Source organism: Scyliorhinus torazame, chromosome 16, assembly GCF_047496885.1.
Source record: "Scyliorhinus torazame isolate Kashiwa2021f chromosome 16, sScyTor2.1, whole genome shotgun sequence".
Taxonomy (NCBI): domain Eukaryota; kingdom Metazoa; phylum Chordata; class Chondrichthyes; order Carcharhiniformes; family Scyliorhinidae; genus Scyliorhinus; species Scyliorhinus torazame.
In genome coordinates this window covers 152,027,953-152,041,362 of record NC_092722.1, presented here as the reverse complement: position 1 = coordinate 152,041,362, position 13,410 = coordinate 152,027,953, and the positions used below count along the sequence as shown (strand labels likewise).

Below are 13,410 nucleotides of genomic sequence, written 5' to 3'. Positions count from 1 at the left end.
AAGATACCCAATCTCTACTGACTAATGGTGGGATTTCTTTTGGCTGCGCCCACCCGGCGAGGTCAACGGACATGGTCCCCGTTCCGTTCATGGTGATCTTGTGATGGGCGCGGCCGAAAAATCTAGCCCCAAAGGTTCATGGCCGGGATTCTCTGACAACCCGGCCAAGAGTTGACGCCGGCATCAGAACCGGGGCGAGCAACTCCAGTGTCAACAAGCCTCCCATCTCAGGCATTCACTCCTTCCTAGGGGGCTAGTACGTCGCCGGAGTGGTGTCTGCTGCTCTGGCGCACCACGGCCGGTGCGGGTCCACGCGTGTGCGCCACGTCCGGCGCGGGTCCGTGCATGTACACCATGGCCGGCACGGGTCCGCGCATGACCGTGGATTGCCAACTCCTCGCCGGCGCCCGGGAAATATGGTGGAGTCCTACAGGGGCCCAGCACGGAGGAACATAGCCCCCCCCCCGCCGGAATTAGCCCGCCCGCCGATCGGTAGGCTACGATCGCGGGCCTGGCCACCGTCAAGGCGCCCCCTGGAGTCAGATTCCCCCGGCATCCCCCCCTCCCCACCAGGACGGCCCCCGCAGCCAGAACTCCAAGGTCCAGCCGGGTAGGACCATACGTAACCCATGCCGGCGGGACTCGGACGAACCCGGCGGGCACTCGTTCCCAGGGGTTCGATTGGCGCCGATTCTCCGGTCGCCGTAGAATCGGCGGCCCAGCGTCAAAGCAGCTTGGCGCGAATCTCGCGCCTCCCGCCGATTTTCCGACCCGCCGCAGGATAGGACAATCCCGGCCCATGTCAGATAATGCTGTGGTAGGGGTACTATAATTGGCTTTGGTACACATTCTGGAAATGGGAGAATTGACCAAAGATACTCACCAACAATTTTTCCTGGCAATATGTGTACATGGAGATTGGGTGAGATCAGCATTAATATCAGCTTTGATGCCACTTGTGGTCAATCAGCTTGTTAACATTAACTGTTGAGGCTCCCACGTCACGAATGCTCACGTTGCACTAAAGTGTTCCTTTTGCTGTGGCTTCATCAAGGAACCCACCTGTTCAGGAGAGATGAAAGAGAAGGGAATCAGTTGGCTGTGCAGGGCTGGGATAAGTATGCCCTGTGGTGATATGCATGTGCACATACATTTAAAAAACTAAAGTCTCAAAATTAATTTTAAATATTCATCATACTTAGCCAAGGATTTTGGCAGATGGGATGTGTGTAGAGTGTGTAAAAATAAAGTTACCAGGGTTTTGGAGTTTGGGTTGTGAACTGATAGTGTGCCACACCACTTTCTGTTTGGCTGGTAAATTGAATATTCTGTTGTATGCAATGGGTACAAGAAGGTTTCCCTGTCTCAAAGACACCAGTGCTCCATACTTTTTTTTTGTAAAATATTTTTATTCAACATTTTTACACAAACAGTACCCGACACCCAACCCCCACCCCTTTGGCAGCAACTAGATCTACAAAGTGAAAAATGAACAAACCCCAACTCTGGTGGAACCCCTCATTTGCCTCTTTCAGAACACATTTTGGCTATTTCAAGGCTAAAAACTGCAGCAGGTCTCACTGCCACGCCGAGACACAAGGGGGAGAAGCTGACCTCCACCCCAACAGGACCCACCTTCGAGTGATCAATGAGGCAAAGGTTAAGACGTCTTTGCCAACTCCCGTCTGCAACTCTGGCAGGTCTGACACCCTGAATATGGCCTCCAGGAGACCTGGCTCCAATTCCATATGCAGAACCTCGGACATGGTGCTAAAAAATGACCCCTAATATCTCTCCAAATTCGGGCAGGACCAGAACTTATGGACATGGTTGGCTGGGCCCCTCCCACACCGCTCACAGCTATCCTCCACCCCATCAAACAGCTGGCACATCCTCATCTTTGATAAGTATGCCCTGTGGTGGTATGCATGTGCGCATCGATGTATATAGTTATCTATACAACCTCCAACCAGCAGGTGGCGATAGAGATCCACCAGGTGACTCGAGAGATTCGGCAGTTGGGAGAACTTCATACCAGAGGATAGTTGCATTAGAAGTAGCTCCAGGAAAATTCACTGAATTCAATTATTAGTTATCATTTGTATTATAGGTCATTAATTATCTTTCCACGTGTTCATCTTGGTAATAAACTATCTTACTAGTCAAAGAACTAGATGTTCTGTGTAGATCTTTACCATGTTACACAGAACGTAACATGCCCTATAGATCATTTTTATCTTAATCAACCCCAGCCTCACAATAAGGCCGAGGCGGTGACACTTTGCATTATAGTCCTTCCTCTAGCCCCATCACCGACTCTTCACTGAGACAACCCCACTCTCTAACTCTCTCCTCCCCCACCCCACCGACAGCACCTCCTCCCCTGCCCCACCGACAGTACCTCCTCCACCAACGAGGAGGGCTGCCCCACCAGGAACCTCGAAAAAGTCTTTCTTGCAAAATTCCACACCTGCATATACCAAAAGCCTCACTCACGCTGCAGCCCACACTTCACCTCCAACTCCTCTAGACTTGGAAATCTCCCCTCCAGAAACAGGTCATTCATCTCTTTCACCCCTTTCTCCTCCCATCCCTGGAACCTCACATCTATCCTCCCCCACTCAGTCCCATGATTCCCGTCCTCACAAAGTGCCATTGAAATTGCCTCCAGATCCTCAGCGTGGCTACCACTACCAGATACCCAGAATACTTCTCTGGGGCTAGCGGCAGCAGCCCCATTGCCAGTGCCCGCAACCCCGACACCCCTTGCAGGACCCCGCCTCTTTCTGCACCCACAAAGCTTCCGACTCCTTCCTCCAGCCCCGTACTTTCTCTGCATTCGCCACCCAGTAATAGTGCAACAGAATCGGAACAGCCAAGCTCCCCGACTGCCGCCCTCTTTGAAGCATCGCATTCTATTTCCTCGCCACCTTCCCAACTAATGATGAGACCAACCTATCCATCCCTCAAAAAAATGTCTTTGGTAAAAAGACCATTAGACACTGGAACAGGAACAGAAACCATGGCAAAATATTCATCTTGACAGCCTGCACCTGGACAGCCAACGACAATGGGAGACTATCCCACCTTCCCAGATCCTCCTTTACCTTCCCTACCAGGCTTGTGAAATTTAGCTGAAGGAGTCGCGCCCAGTCCCACGCTACCTGCACCCCCAAGTACTGAAAGTGAGTTGTCGCCACCCTAAATGGCAACCCCTCCAGTCCCGCCCCTCCATCCGAAGGATACACAACAAAACACTCACACTTCCCTAAATTCAATGTATACCCCAAATTTCCCTAGCCACCCCATTATGTCCCTCACTGAAGAGCCAGGGTCTGTGATATATAGCAGAAAGTTATCTGTTTAGAGACACCCTATGCACAAAGCACTCCCCCCCCCCCCCCACTTTCCCTGTCATTAAGCCCAAATCCCTCAGCGCAATCGTCAAGGGCTCAATCGCAAACGCAAACAAGTGGGGGGACCAGGGGGCACCCCTGTCTCGTTCCCCAGAATAATAGGAAGCACTCCGACTGCGTCTCATTCCACTGCACACAAACTGTTGTATCCTTATATAGCAACTTTACCCAAGTCTCAACCTTAGGCCCAATCCCAAACTTCTCCAGTATTGTAAACAGATACCTCTACTCCACTCTGTCAAATGCGTTCTTTGCATCCAACACCGCCACCACCTCTAACTCTCTCCCCTCTGCCAGAGAAAGCACCACATTCAGCTCCCTGCCCTTGACGAACCCCGTCTGATCCTCCCCCATCAGCTCCAGCCTCACCACCAGCACCTTCACCAATATCTCGGCATCCACATTCAGGAAAGAAATGGGCCTATACGAACTACACTCCGCCGGGTACTTATCCTTTTTCAGTAACAATGAAATAGTGTCACGTAACCGACCCCCCTCCCCCGCTTCGCCATCACATCCTCAACTATTTCCACCATCGGCGGTGCCAACTTGTCCTTAAATGTTTTATAAAAATCCACCGGGAATCCATCTGGCCCCAGCACCTTACCTGACTGCATCGTCCCTATCTCTACCTACCTACCTACTTTTCTCCAACCCGAATGGCTCCTCTAAACTGTCCCTTTTCACCTCTGGCCACTCCAGTCGCTCCCTCATCCCCGACTCATTCTCCGATGGCTCTGACATATAACCCCCTATAAAATCCTCAAACACCCTGTTGCTCCGGAGAAATCACCACCCCACCTGTCCCATCCCTAATCCGCACAATTCTCCCCACCGCTGCCTGCCGACGGAGCTCGCCCGCCAACAATTGGCTGACCTGCTCACCATCATAACCCCCGCGCTCGTCTCAACTGCCAATCCACCCTGCCCGTAGATAGAAGGTTATACCTTCCCTTTAACTCCTTCCTCCTCATCAACAGCCCTGGCTCCGGGTGCTCCACATATCTTCAATCCACCTCCAACATCAGTGTGCGAGGCCAGTGAGTGGCGGGAGCGGGAAGTGTGGGGCCAGCGAGTGGCGGAGGCGAGAAGTGTGAGGCCAGCGAGTGGCGGGGGGGGGGAGTAGCTGCGATCCTCCCATTAAAAATGACAAAAAGGTAAGGCCCAAGTGCGTTTTTAATTACAGGAAATGTATACTTATGAGAGATAAAAAAGACTTGCATGAATTTATTTTTTGTATGTTCTTACCTATTGCGCCAAAACAATCATTTTTTTGTGCTTTGGATGTTCAGCAAAATAAGAATGTTTCTCAGGGGTTCCTTCAGTACAAAAGGTTCCATGGCTGGAAAAATTTGAAAAATCCAGAATACTGTGTTTGAGGTTTTTTTCCCAAAACCTTCAGCAGGTCAGAAGCTCGGAATTCTGCCGTGACTAAATCATCTAGGGGCAGCATGGTAGCAGAAGTGGCTAGCACTGTGGCTTCACAGCGCCAGGGGTCCCAGGTTCGATTCCCCGCTGGATCACTGTCTGTGCGGAGTCTGCACGTTGTCCCCGTGTCTGTGTGGGTTTCCTCCGGGTGCTCCGGTTTCCTCCCACAGTCCAAAGACGTGCAGGTTAGGTGGATTGGCCATGATAAATTGCCCTTAGTGACCAAAGAGGTTGGGAGGGGTTGTTGGGTTGCGGGGTTAGGGGGGAAGTGAGGGCTTAAGTGGGTCGGTGCAGACTCGATGGACCGAATGGCCTCCTTCTGCATTGTATATTCTATGTTCTATGATCTCCTGATTTCCCAGAGACATTCCACCATCTACAAGGCACCAGTTAGGACTGTTTTGAAATTCTCCCCACTTGCCTGGATGAGTGCAGCTCCACCAACATTCAAGAAGCTCGACATTATCCACTTGATTTGCAACCCCAATCCCCATGTTAAATGACCATTCCTCCACCTCCAGTGTGCAGTAAGATCACTACAGCAGTTTACTAAGGCTCATTCAACAGCACCTTCCGAACGCCACAACCTCTATCCTTAAAACAAGGACGGCAGACTCATGGAAACATCAACGCGTGCAGGTTTCCCTCAAGTCACATACCTTCCTGACTTGGAAACGCTGTTCCTTCGCTGTTGTTGGGTCAAAATTTCGGAACTTCCTTCTGAAAAGCACCGTGGGTGTACCTGCGCATGGACTGCAACGGTTCAAGAAAGAGGCTGACCACTATCATCTCATCAGCAGTATAGATAAGAAATTAATGCTGGCCTTGTTCCTGATGCTCACATCCCACAAACAAATAAAAATGAAATGAAACTTCAGAAATATAAAGAAAATCTACAAAAGGTGTAGCCCTAGAAGTAACATCACAATATCTGAGATCCTTTCTTTGGACTTGCTTGCTTCTTCTCTCAGTGGACGTAGAAAGAAAAAATTCTAGTGCTAATTATATAGAATTTTGATAGCCTGCAATCGCTGTTTAGAAGCATGGAGGTGGCCAGCTCCACTGTGGCACAAGGTATTTCACATAACTTGGGGTCCACCCATACCACTGTGGAAGAAGTGGGCACTTTCATGTAATCATTGCTGAACTGAATTATGATGGCATGAGTGTCTGCTGGCAGCTGCATTAGCTTCCACTGCAGTCCTCCCAACCATCAGTGCTGCAATTAAAGTTCATACAGAAGTCCAGAGATTCCTGCCGACTGGCATGCAGGCTCAGACTACTGCCACCTGGGTAAATGCCATCATGGATGCAGATCTCTATTTGTGTCAGGTGCTAAGGAACTCACTAATGCTAGATGCGAGGGTAGCCCAAATCCCAGAAAGATAACCTGGAATGCCAGTTCATCACAGTGTGTTTTCAATTTGGTATAATCTGAGGACAGATATGCAAACCAGTGAGGGAACGATCCAGTGTTGTAACTACTCAAATAAAAGAAGCTTTATTAACAGGTAAAATGCACAACAAGAAAGGTGACAATACAAAACATAGGTAACACTTAATTACAACAGTGGCTACACACACACGTGCAATTATATTCTGGAATTAATCTGTTTGCATCTAGTTATGTCCCTGAACTCTGAGAAATGTTCCAAAACAATCATCCTATGCAGCATAACTCAGCTAAATTCAGCAAATAGTTACGACCCACGAGTTGTCTTTATGTTAAGGAAACCTTCTTTACTCAGCATCGTGTTTCTCTGAGATTTTCAAATCAGCAGCTTTTAGCTAGAATTCTGCTGTTTGGGAGAGTTCCGCTTTCCAGTTGGACGTGGCTGTGATCATAACTGCTTTACCAGCAGCATCTATTTCTCCTTTCCAGCTCTCCTGCCAGTACAGATCTACATAGCTACTGATATACCATATATCCACTTTAGAACTAGGTTTTTAGCACATACATGTGAACTGTATCCTCAAGTCTTCACCTTAAACTTGTCTCTTCTGCAGCCTTAACCCCCGTTTCAGACAGCTGCACTCTTATCAACTCCTCTTCCATCCCATTCTTCAAACTTTATTTCATCCAAACTTCTTTAATCTTTACTGTATTCCATTATTAAATCTTTAATTTATTCAACCTCGTGACACATGGCATATAGGCTCTCGCAGCAGTCCAGCAACCTGTGTCCCGGTAGATTACAACAATTGCTAAGGTGCTGCCCTGTGGAAGTGGTTATTCTACTGTGGATTCTACCTGTGTTTTGTAAATTGTTGATGCCTCAGCACTGATTGCTGCGCACATCACTAGTTACAGTTTGCCAACCTGAAAATGACCCATTTATCCCAAATGTCTTTTCTGCTAGTTAGCCAATCCTTTAATCCAGGCCAATATACTTTCCCCAATACCATTAACTCTATCTTCTGTTGTCACCTTATACGTGACACCTCATTAAATGCATTTTGGAAATTTGGATACATGTCAATTGGTTCTTCACCCTGCTTGTTACATCCTCAAGACAACTGTGCTAAATTTGGGAAACACAATTTTATTTTCACAGACTTTCACAGAACCATGTTGACTGCTTGATTGTATTACGATCTTCGAAATATCCTGTTATTACTTCCTATCCACCCGGTTTGTTGCATCCTCAAACAACTCTGATAAATTTGACAAACATAGTTTTCCTTTCATATAACCATATTGGCTGCTTGATAGTAATATTATTTTCTAAATGTTCTGTTACTATTTCCTTAATAATGGATTACAGCACTTTCCCAATGACAGATGTTAGGCTAATTGGTCTGTAGTTCATGCGTTCTGTCTCTCTCCTTTATTCTTGAAAAAGGATGTCACATTTGCGGCTTTCCAATCTGTTGGGACCATTACAGAATCTAGGAAATTTGGAAAATGGCAACCAATGCTTCCTCTATCTCTGCAGCCACTTCTTTTCAGACCTTAGGATGCAGGCCATCAGATCTTGGAGACTTGTCAGTCTGTAGTCCTATTAGTTTTCCCAGTACCTTTTATCCAGTGATCATAATTGTTTAAATTCCTCTCGCCCTTTTGCCACTTGATTTAATATATTACTAAGATGCTTTTAGTTTGTGAATTCTACTGTGAAGCCAAATACAAAATATTTGTTCAAAGTCTTTGCCATTTCTTTGTTTCCCGTTATTAATTCCCCAACCTTATCCTCTAAGGGACCAAGATTTACTTCCATTTCATCCCTTTTTTCATATAGTGTAGAAGCTCTGTCTGTTATATTTCTTGCTAGCTTACTCTTATAGTCTATTTTTTCCTTCAACTTTTTGTTAAGACATCCTTTACTGATTTCTAAGGATGTCTCAATATTCTGGTGCAACATTAATCTTTGTTTCAATCTGATAACATCTTTAATTTCCTTAGTTAGCCGCAGATAGTTTATCCTACTTATAAAGCATTTATTTCTCAATGGAATATACCCTTGTTGAGTTATGAAATGTCTTTTCTCCCACTGTTCATCAGTACTTGTACTTCTGTGGTCAGTTTACCCATCCTCCCTGCAGAGCCGACTGTCATCCACACAGGCTGCAACCTGTTGGACAAGTGCAAGCTGAGGCTCCTGCAGTGCTACCTTCTGGATCCCCATAGCTGTCTCTCTCATCGTCACGCCATCCTGTCTCTGACCACTGAAACTTGAAGTACTTAACCCAAGCGGTGCAAATGCCACCTGAAATAATGGTACGATTTTCCAAAGTCACAGGGTGGGATTTTCCATCCCGCCGCATCCGAAAAAGGATCCAAAAGTGTGCCCCCGTCGGCAACAGGGCCCTCCATCCTGGCAGCGAACCAATGGGGTTTCCCACGCCGTTGAGAAATCTGCAGGCATTGAGGTGGCAGCTGCTGAAATGGCAGATCCCGCTGACGGAGAACCCAGCCCACGCTCTCCAAATTTACCGTTCCGCCCATGGCAGGAACACCAGTCCCACCATGGCAGGAATCAGCACAGGAAGGACAGGAAAATCCCGGTTATTGTATGCAGGTAACTTGTTGCCTACGTGATGTATCATAGTGTTTGAAACTCATATCCCAGTTCATCAACTCTGAGCTGAAATTCTTTGAGCTACAGGCACTTCCTGTGGATGTGCTTCCTATGGATCACACTGGTGTCCACCAGCTCTCAGATACTACGGCTTCAACTCATCAGCTGCCCTGCAATTTCTATTGTATTTCATTTAACTAATTCGGTTTTCAAATTTTGAAATATCACTAATTGTCTGTTTATAGTTTTTAACGGATCATCTTCATTCCTAATGCTTGCTATTTCAGGCGTGAATAATGTTTTCTAGTTATAGTTTTTGTACATTGTATCAGACCTTTGACGTCAATGATGTAATAAAGAATATTATTATATAATGATCTCTCTTTTAATTGCAGGTGGACGCAATGTGAGACTGCATGCTCCACTCCAGCTCCTCCAAATGTGGGACGCAGCCAGTGATGCCTTCCATGTAATAGTGCTATGCAAATGAATTCCGCGACCAATACAATGTACATGTAATGTTCATGTGAAATACTTCATGAAATTGGAAATTTCAGCCATAAAATTTGAAATTCAAGTCTTGCGTCATATTTTAAAATGTAAGGCGGCATGTGGCGCAGTGGTTAGCACTGGGACTGCGGCATTGAGGACCCGGGTTTGAATCCCAGCCCTGTGTCACTGTCCATGTGGAGTTTGCACATTCTCCCCATGTCTACGTGGGTTTCACCCCCACAGCCCAAAGATGTGCTGGTTAGGTGGATTTGGCCATGCTAAACTGTCTCTTAATTGGAAAAAAAATAATTTGCTACTCTAAATTTAAAAAAAAAATTTTTTAATGTAATTCGGGACTTCTGGTGGCGGTTTGTAGGAGGTCATGCACTAGGTAGCTCCCGCCAAGGCATTTGTTTTTTTGGCCCTTTTTGGCAGGTTCCTGCGGCTTTTGGTGGACAATCTCTTTCTATAAGAAAAGGAGAAGTATGTCCTAGAGGAGAAGTATATCAAAAAGGACCATAATTAAGGAATCTGCAGCTAGAAATTCTTCAACTGACTCGGAGGCGTTGCATCGAGCCTCAGCAGGGAAGATGGCGGTGGTGGGTCAGACAACTGGGGCTGCCCAATCACGGCAGATACGTTAACGGGAGTTCGAAAAAACATTTGAGAAGCATTTCAAGAGGCAATGCAGGGAGATGTTTGTGGCGCAGGGTCCCGTTTGTCAGAAGTTGGACAGGACTTTGAAGGCTGTAAAGGAACATGGTGAGGTGCTCAAAGTGGTGGAGGACGCTTTGTCAAGATAAAGCGATCAAATTACCTAGTTGGAGGCTGAGATCTCGGTGGTGGCAGAAAATAAGAATCTTTTTTAAAAAAGATTTTTCAAAAATTCTCCTCCTTTTTCACATTTTCTCCCACATTTACATCCATCAACAATAAACAATAATCAGTAAGATATGTCAGTCCCCATAATAACAACGATCCCATCTACCCACCAACCCCCAAACCTCAACCCTCCATAAACAAATGACAAAAAGGAATCAGGGATTACCTGTAGTCACCCTTAATCTTACACAGCTCCCCCCCCCACCCACCCACCCACCCCAGGTCTCCAGCTCCTCCCGTCCACTGCCTCTTGTAAAACTCCTCCTCCCAACCTCGGTTCCTTCCCCCAACTTTCCACCCCGGCTAGACCACTCGGACCCTGTTCTGCCAGGCTCCGATGGCCGCAGCCCCTCCCCCCACCTCACTCCCGTTCACTGGCCGGCTTAAACCGGCCAGCGTGGAGGCCCCTGCCCGGGTCCCTTTCCCCCTTGCCCGGCCCTAGGAAAGCCCAAAGATCCCCCTTTTAGCACACACCCCCCGCATATCCACCTACACCCCAAAGAGCCCTCATTTTGAGTGAAAGTCCCATCCCTTCCCTTGTCCAAATATATACCACATTGGCTCCTTTAGTCTCTACACCGGCACGCAGTGATACAAAAAAGAAGAAAATACAGTCATGAGGTTACATCGGCACATGGCCATTCCTCAATTTGTCAGTTCTGCCACAGTCCTTCTGCTTTCGCAAACTCCTCCACTGCTTCCGCCGTTCCAAAATAAAAGTCCCTGAGCTTGTAAGTCACCCTCAGCTTCGCTGGATATACAATGCCGCACCGCACCTTGCTAATGTACAGTACCCTCTTCCCCGGTTGAAGGCAGCCCGCCTCGTTGCCAGCTCCATCGTAAAGTCCTGGTATACACGTATACCAGCTCCAGCCCACTGCACCACCCGCTTCTGCTTGGCCCAGCTCAGGACCTTCTCTTCACACTGTACGTACGGAAGCACAGAGTCACTGCCCTTGGCGGCTCACTTGCCTTTGGTACAGGCCTCCACGCCCGATGAGCCCAATCCAGTTCATATCGGGAGGGATCCTCCCCCTCCCCCAATAGTTTTGCCAGCATTGCGGCAAAATACTCAGTCGGCTTCGGTCCTTCAACTCCTTCGGGCAGCCCCACAATCCTCAAATTCTGTCGCCTGGATCTGTTTTCCAGGTCTTCCATTTTTCCTCGCAGATCCTTGTTAGTGTCCATCACCTTCCGCATCTCTTTCCCCATCGAGGCAAGTTGATCACCGTGCTGCAATAACGTCTCCTCCACTTCCTTCAGCGCCTCCCCTTGCTCTCGCACCTCCGCCACTGCGCTCGCCACCGACGTCATCACCGGGGAAATCGCCTCCTCCACCAGCACACTCAAAACCTCCCTCATCTCGGGCGTCATTCTCCGACCCCCCGCCGGGTCGGAGAATGGCCGTTGGCCGCCGTGAATCCCGCCCCTGCCCCCGCCGAAGTCTCCGCTCCCGGAGATTGGGCGGTGGCGGGAATCCGGCCGCGCCGGTTGGCGGGACCCCCCGCTGGATTCTCCGGCCCGGATGGGCCGAAGTCCCGCCCAGGAATTGCCTGTCCCGCCGACGTAAATCAAACCTGGTATTTACCGGCGGGACCAGGCGGCGTGGGCGGGCTCCGGGGTCCTGGGGGGGGGTGATCTGACCCCGGGGGGGTGCCCCCACAGTGGCCTGGCCCGCGATCAGGGCCCACCGATCCGCGGGCGGGCCTGTGCCGCGGGGGCACTCTTTCCCTTCCGCCTCCGCCACGGCCTCCACCATGGCGGAGGCGGAAGAGACTCTCCCCACTGCGCATGCGCGGGAAACTGACAGCGGCCGCTGACGCTCCCGCGCATGCGCTGGGAAACTGACAGCGGCCGCGGACGCTCCCGCGCATGCGCCGCATTTCCGCGCCAGCTGGCGGGGAAACAAACGCCATTTCCGCCAGCTGGCGGGGCGGAAATCCCTCCGGCGTCGGCCTAGCCCCTCAATGTTGGGGCTAGGCCGCCAAAGATGCGGAGCCTTCCGCACCTTTGGGCCGGCGCGATGCCCGTCTGATTGGCGCCGGCTTTGGCACCAGTCGGCGGGCATCCCGCCGTTGGGGGAGAATTTCGCCCCAGCTTCCTCACCGTCTCCATGCATTTCGCAATCTGCGCCAACTGCTTTCCAAATTCCGCAGCCATCGACTTAGTTATTTCTTCAGCCGTAAGCAGTGCGGCCTTCCCTGGTGCTCCAGTCTCCATTTTCCTTGGTGACCCCGCGTGACCTGTCCACTTCCCGACGGACCTTCAGCTGGGTTTTTTTCGGCCGTTTTCTTGCTCACCCTCGACATTTTTCTTTGTTTTTCTTTTCCTCCTGTGTCTTCACTGTGCCTCCTCCGTGCCTTCTCCCTGCTTCTGCCGCCTCCGTGGACCCTGGGACCAGGCTTAAAGCCCCGAAAATGCCGTTCCCGAACGGGAGCCCTCCATTGTGCGGCCGCCTCCCGCCCGCCGTCACCGGAAGTCAGAATAAGAATCTGAGGGCAAAGGTAGATGACCTAGAGAATGGGTCGAGACGACAAAATCTCAGGGTCCATGGGTGCCGGAGAGCTTGGAGGGCCTGAATCCAACTGCGTACGTTTCGCAGATGTTTGTAAGATGGTGGAGGAGGGGGTAGTGCCATCCCCTGCAAAGGTGGATAGGGCTATTGAGAACATAGGCAGAAGCCTCGGGCGAATATAGCCTGATTCCACAGCTTCTAGGACAAGGAGCGGGACCAAAGTGGGCCAAGGAGATCTGAGATGGGAAGCCATATTAGAATATAGGATCTCAGTGCGTAGCTGGCAAAGAAGCGGGCGGCCGTTAATAAGGCTAAAGCGGAGTTATACAAGAGTGGAATGAAGTTTGTAGTAATGTACCCTGTGAGGCTGCGGGTTACCTTTGGGTCAAAGGGCCATTACTTTGATACTTCAGAGGAGGCAGAGGCATTTTTTACAGAGCATAGACTGGATTGAATTAAATGGGCTCTGCGTGGACTTGTTATGATTGTTTATGGGAACGGCTTTGGGGGTATTTTGTATTCTGTATTTTGTATGAGTGCGATCCAATGGACATGTTGCACGGGAAAAGCAACTCGCTGCGGCGCAGACTCCACGCCCAGGATCTACCCAGCTTGCCACGCCTCGCGAGATCCAACGCGATCTTGCGAGATGTTGCGA

At 49.4% G+C, this 13,410-nt stretch overlaps 1 long non-coding RNA gene across 2 annotated transcripts in view; it reads left to right on the top strand.

The window, feature by feature from the left end:
- LOC140393146 (uncharacterized) overlaps nucleotides 1-9,418 on the top strand; it is a 72,396-nt gene extending 62,978 nt beyond the window's left edge. For both annotated transcript variants that reach the window (XR_011935509.1, XR_011935508.1), the window contains exon 3: nucleotides 9,259-9,418. This is a non-coding gene — a long non-coding RNA (uncharacterized lncRNA). The remainder of the gene's footprint in view (nucleotides 1-9,258) is intronic.
- Nucleotides 9,419-13,410: the final 3,992 nt, after the last annotated feature.